The sequence below is a fragment of the Coptis chinensis genome, chromosome 3, assembly GCF_015680905.1.
Source record: "Coptis chinensis isolate HL-2020 chromosome 3, ASM1568090v1, whole genome shotgun sequence".
Lineage (NCBI taxonomy): Eukaryota > Viridiplantae > Streptophyta > Magnoliopsida > Ranunculales > Ranunculaceae > Coptis > Coptis chinensis.
In genome coordinates, this window is record NC_141458.1 from 22,912,090 (window position 1) to 22,918,191 (window position 6,102).

Sequence of the window (6,102 nt, forward strand, 5' to 3'; positions counted from 1 at the left end):
GTCACTTTACTAGTATTAATGGCTCCAAGATGTGGTATAAAGAAGACCGGTTTGTCTTAGCCACGCAAAGCATGTCAAGTCTTTTACGTCGATGATACCAAATTAGGTGTCGGTTGGAAAGTTGTGCAAAAGACAAAGCCTCGAACGTGTTTGATGTTCCGAGAAAGAAGAAGCAGGTAGTGATGTAGCATATCAACAGAAGAGCAAGTTGGGGTGAATATCGACAATGTCCAACTTGATCAAACTCATGAAGCAAGCAGGCGGGGTTCAAAATGCACCATTCACACCCATACGCCTAGATAGGGAGGATTTGGACCCAAACGAAGTTGATGCTAATGTGGTCGTGGCTGCTATGGAAAGTCATCAAACCGATAACAATTTCATTATTGACGAGGAAGATGATGAAATAGATGACACATTAATAGAGTATTGTTCGAAGAGGAGCATGTCGTATCCGGTGATGATGATCTGAGACATTGACTAAATGTTAATGAAAAACTTCATTATCCATTTTGTATGTTGGTAATCTATATCTATATATATATATATATATATATATATATATATATATCATATATATATATATATAATATATATATATATATATATATATATATATGTCATGCATTCACATTAAGCTATTCTAGCTAGGACGAGGTTGTTTGGATTGCATTACATTAAGTGATAGTTTTGTTGTTGGATCTATTTAGGTGCTAAGTCGGTACATGCTTATATATTAAGAATTGAAACTCTCCATTTTAATGCTATATTAATTTTTTATATATATGACTTTTAATGTGCTTTATTATTGTATTTAGATTATGTGCCATTTGATATCAATTGTTTTTTATCAAATTTAAGTTTTTTGTGTATAGCTATGGCCTTGGTGTAACTTCGGCGAGAAAGAGAGAGCACAACCAATGTCAGGGTTAGCTTAAGTGAACACATCAAGTATTGGTAATAAGATTATATTTTGGTTTGTTTAATGCATTGGATAGTTCAATAATAAAAGACTAGGCATCTTTTTTCTTCTTTTTTTTATGAATGTTTTTGTTAACAGCTCCAACTAAGAAAAAAGAGGCAAGGCTATGAATAAGAAACTCATTGATTACAAAGCTGCTACTGGTCAAAAACCTAGGATAGAGATCCACAAAGATCATGCAAGACCTGTGGGAAGGTGGAGTACTCAATTCGTGAGGGAGATTGGAGTAGTAGCGCGACAACATGGACCTCTTACAGGCAGTGATTGGGATAAAGTGGAAGAGGATGTGAGAGGACCATTCATTGATCGCATTAAGGTAATAAAGTTTTTATTCTAGTTGCATGGCATATCAGAATGATTCCTTGTAACTTTGTAATGCATTTCTTGTAGGACAAGTTTGATGTGGATATGCAACTTCCACATGTGAAGTACGTCGTGGACAAGATATTAGGGGAGCGCTTAAGAGGATATAGGTGTCTTCTTCACTTGCACTATAAACGTTTTGGAAATGATGCAGTGGCACGACGAAATCCTTATAGTGGCGTGGCGCAAGATAAATGGGATGCTTGCTGTGATTGGTTTCGAAGGGAAGATTTCAAGGTATGATAGTTTACTTATTAGTCTCCTTTAAATGGTTATTGTTGGCTGGTTATTGTTGTGATTGGTTTCATGTGTTTTGAGGAAATTAAGGAAATCTAGAAGAGGATATAATTATATTTTTGAGGTTGAAGTGGTAGTCTGGCTATGTTCCAAGGAAAGGATTGTTCTAATTTTTTTTTTTTTTAAGGCTGAGACCCTTTGTTTTCCTCTTGACTTGAGATTAGGCAATAATGCAGCTCTTTACATTTATCCCATCTTAGTTCAAAGTTGAGTCCAATGAGCCACTGATTATATGATTATATTATTCAAATACAACTTGTAATACAATATTCATTTTACTTCAGAAAATTAGCGCGGCGTAATTCAAGTAATCGAAAAGCTCTCAACAAACCATTGTCTTTGGTTCAAAGTCATTTCTACATTTCTTGAGGAATCGGTATATTTTTTATTTACATAATTTATGTTGCTTTGGAGTTGTGTACTATTATTTAAAATAAATTATCGTTTTCAAATATTTTTCAAGTAGCGACTCGAAACCCAAAGCAAACCGGGAAAGATTGAATTCTACCGTCGAACCCACTTTAGTAGTAAGGGATGGACTAGTCCTGTAGCTCGGAAAATTATGTAAGTTAAATGACTCTTACTTGCTTTTACCATTGCACTTTAATTTCATATATTTATCCCTAGTTTAAACTTACGAGAACCGGATCACGACAACTTAAAGTTGAGTTTGAAGCGTAAGGGTGGTGAGCCAAAGACCGAGGATGAAATTTTTAGTACAGATTGGGTGTAAGATCTGGATATTGTAAAGGCCTTGGGCATGGTGTCATGCCACCATCAGCTAGAAGGATGAGATCCATTCACTTAGAGGAGGAAGTGCAAAGGAGCGATCTTTGAAGAGGAAGTACAAAGGGCGAGGGTGAGGAAGGCGAAAAAGCGTAATGACGAGCTCATCTGCTGAAATGGTATCCCAAAGAACTAAATTGGAAGAGGTTTTGGCCGTTCAAGCTAGGATGGAGGCTTGGATGCTACTGATTCAGTGGAGGTTCTCAATGGTGCGTAGTTTGAAAACTTTAAGCAAGTAAGAAATATTGGTATCTTATCTTACATTAATGATGTATTGGGTTTTTTTTTTTTTTTCACACAATTAGGGATATATGATTGACAATTAGGTGTACACATCGAGGCATTGATAATTCCTTGAAAGCTTGGTTTGTCCGAACCTTTAAGGCGTCGGATAACCAAAGACTAATTCCTACACTTGATCTCTCATATGTTACCTTAAAAAAGAGCTGGTTCAACATGCATGGCTTAAACGCTATTCTAGAGCCCAGACCCTTCCCTCGAGCATTTTTGTTGATGGTTGAGCTTCCAACCTTCCCGATCCTAGCCTATCCATCTAGCCCTTGTTCCTTTCCGCGGTAGTGCTTGTTTTTGAGCTTAGGTTCTTTCCCGAGCCCCTATTAAACAAAGAGCAAAGGATAGATGGAATAGCCGAAGGATAAAGGTTAGGACAAAGGATAAAAGTTAAGGCGATTTTACGTTTTTTAGTGTCATCATTCTTTGCCCGGCAAAAGCTTGTCTGCCTCTGCATCGGCTTACGCCCCTCTGCTTCCTTTTGCGCCTCTTTGAAACTTCAGCCATAATCCCACTCTCCACTGACCCACAAGATAATAATTTACTTAGAATAAGGATAAAAACATTACAAGTTCAAGGGGATAAGAGCGAAATCTATGACCCATACATTTATTGGCCTAAACCATACTAGAAAAAAAAAAGCAATCTTGTTATAAGTCCTAAAACTTCTCTTTCACGGTCTATAGTAATTATTACTGCATGACCGAACATAGATTTGATCTGAGATTGTTTTCTTGGGTTTGAGTTGCTAAGAGAAAAAAAATGTCAAGTGGACTTGTTAAGTGGGTGGTGGTAATAGCAATTGTAGTAGTATAGTATTGAAAGGTGAGGGTAGAGTTGTTTAACCACTACTCGGTGCTTTGAGTGCATGTCATGAACTTCGATCTATCTTGTTCCGGAATTGAAAGCTATTGAGCTTGGGCTACTAACTTGTCTAGCTATAGACTTGAGAAGGGCCGTGTTGGTTGGTTCATTCAAAGTCTATCAACAAGATTGAAAAGCCACCTTGGTATGTATTGTAAAAATTTGGTAGCGGCTATAGTTCAGATGTCCAGGCACTTCAACTCCATTTCCTTTTCTAATGTGTTTAGAGAAGCAAATAAGGCTGCCATATGTTTCTGATCTTTAAGCCAACTTCAGGAGCAGTTTCTGCATCTGAAACTGCGTGAGCAGCAGCAGCAAGCCCCGTTCCTCAATCGAAAGTCAAATCACCAAGCAAAAGGTAGGAATTGGGCACCGGAGAATGAAACTTTTACAATCTGGATGTACTTCCGCTGTCAAAATGAGAGTTTCAGGCACCTTGTGGGGAATCATTCGATGTCGGAACCATGTTATCCACGAAGCCGGGTCCTTTTCCTCTGCTTTTTGTCGAATGAAGCCTTTTTTTCTCTGTTTTTCCTTTTATTAATATTTGAATTCTTCATAGTAAAATGACTGATGAGGTGTACACGGGTAGCTGGAAGGCACCTACTACAACTCGGCCCGAACCCCAATCTATTATCTCCGTTCGGCTTTATTCCGTCTAATCCCTTGGCGGTGGCTTTGCTCCGGGAACCAGCCTCTGTGGCATCGGCTTTTGTTGCCTCTTACGCCGGACATAGCGGTTTCTACATCTGAAACGCACGGCGGCGGCGACCTCTGCCTAGTTCTCATTGGAAAGGAATCAGCTGAATATTCCTTCTGTCTCCCGCCTGACACAGTTTGACACACGGTCATACCTGATTGGCTCCAAATCTATAGTTGCTAGGTCGAGTCATCAGCATGGAAAACGATGGCATCTGAACCCTTGACACGCCCCTTCAGATATCAAAGTTCTAAGAGAAACCATTCTGGTGTTCCATCAATCTAGTTACTGATCTCCATTACTCATGGTAGTTGAAGCTAATCAACATTTAGCAAATGAGGATTACAAGGCACTGCATCTTCCAACCCGAAGTATTAGAGTTTAGGAGCTCAAAGTTGACTGATATGAAGATGTTGTCATGGATGAGTTGGTAACACTTGGGAGATCGCCAAGCCTTCTCTTTGCAACTTTAGACCTATAACACCACACCTCAAATGCCTCGATCAAGTCGGGATACCTAATGTAATCTGATTCCTCAACCAATCGGTCAAGATCTTCGCTTGATCTCCTCGATGAACGCTAGCGACATTAGACACAAATGCTGATTCCAAACTTTGCCATAGCTCTCCATCCATCTTGAATGGCGGAGAATCGTCATCATTGATTGTAGTAGAATCAACTAAAGGTTTCATCATTCTTACAAATGGAAGCCAAACCTTTACCATGTGAAGCCTTTTAACAGTTGGGAGTATCCGCGATTACCATATGCAATTGCCTCCAAAACCTTAGTTTGCAACTTCAATGACCTTCACCATCGTCTCAAGCATGTCAAAGATCCGGAGTTTGAACCTCAACGGCCTTCACAATGTTTTCTGATGCTTCCACCCAACTTATTACAAATTCTCTCAATGTTTCCAATTTAGTTAAAATTTGGCATGCCCAAGCTAAATCAAGAAGAAGGGACTGCGATTCGGTAACTTATCTGTGTCCAAAACTAGGCCCCGAGACTCGATTTAAACGACTCCAATGGGCCATAGAATCTGTTTAGTAAACTTCTCGAGCATTCCCTCATTTCACTTTTTATCTTGTCGTTGGCTGCAACAAGTGGGGCATCATCATCTTCAGTAAGCATATACTCAAGTTGCTCTTGGAAGGAGGATTTCGGATCATTCATGGAAGGAGAAGGCGAAGATGTGGCAAAACGGATAGTCGACATAAAAATTCTGTGATGGCTGTAGGATTAACTGGTTGGAGGCGGGCAAGGATTGGTTCAGCTTGAGCTCCTAGGCGGGTGTAATTTTAAGAATCTCCTCCTCCTCAGCCCTCCTCCCAAGGGACTGCCTCTAAGTACTCAACACACTTACCAATAATGTCCTCACAACCAAGTTCGACAGCCACTTGAAGGGTACCAATGGCATTTCTAACACCATGGCATGTGTTGGGCACTGAGCCATCAGAAACAACATAGAGGAGACGTAGCAATGAAACATGGTGGTCAAACCGAGATTCTTGGCGAGACACTTCGACGCTTGATCTTGGAGTCCAAGATCTTGCCGCGTGGGCGAATTCTCCTCGACCCGTCCGATCCAAAGTATTTGGTCTTTTTTACGAGAACATGGGAGTGACAATACAACCATTCATCCCTGCCCTCTTGTGTTCGTATCCTAACAACAACATCACTAGTGGACTTATTCCCGATGTTGCATTGAGCCCTTGCTTCTTCTGTAGTATTGATCTCCATTCAAGCTCTGAAAACTAATGACAAGGCCCTTTACACATCTTGTCACCTTGTTCTCTTTCTTGGTAGCTCTACTCTGGT

At 39.9% G+C, this 6,102-nt stretch overlaps 1 pseudogene; it reads right to left on the reverse strand.

Annotated features, from left to right (window-relative positions):
• Positions 1 to 4,463: 4,463 nt before the first annotated feature.
• LOC147508665 (BTB/POZ domain-containing protein At3g05675-like) lies at positions 4,464 to 6,102 on the reverse strand (annotated as a pseudogene).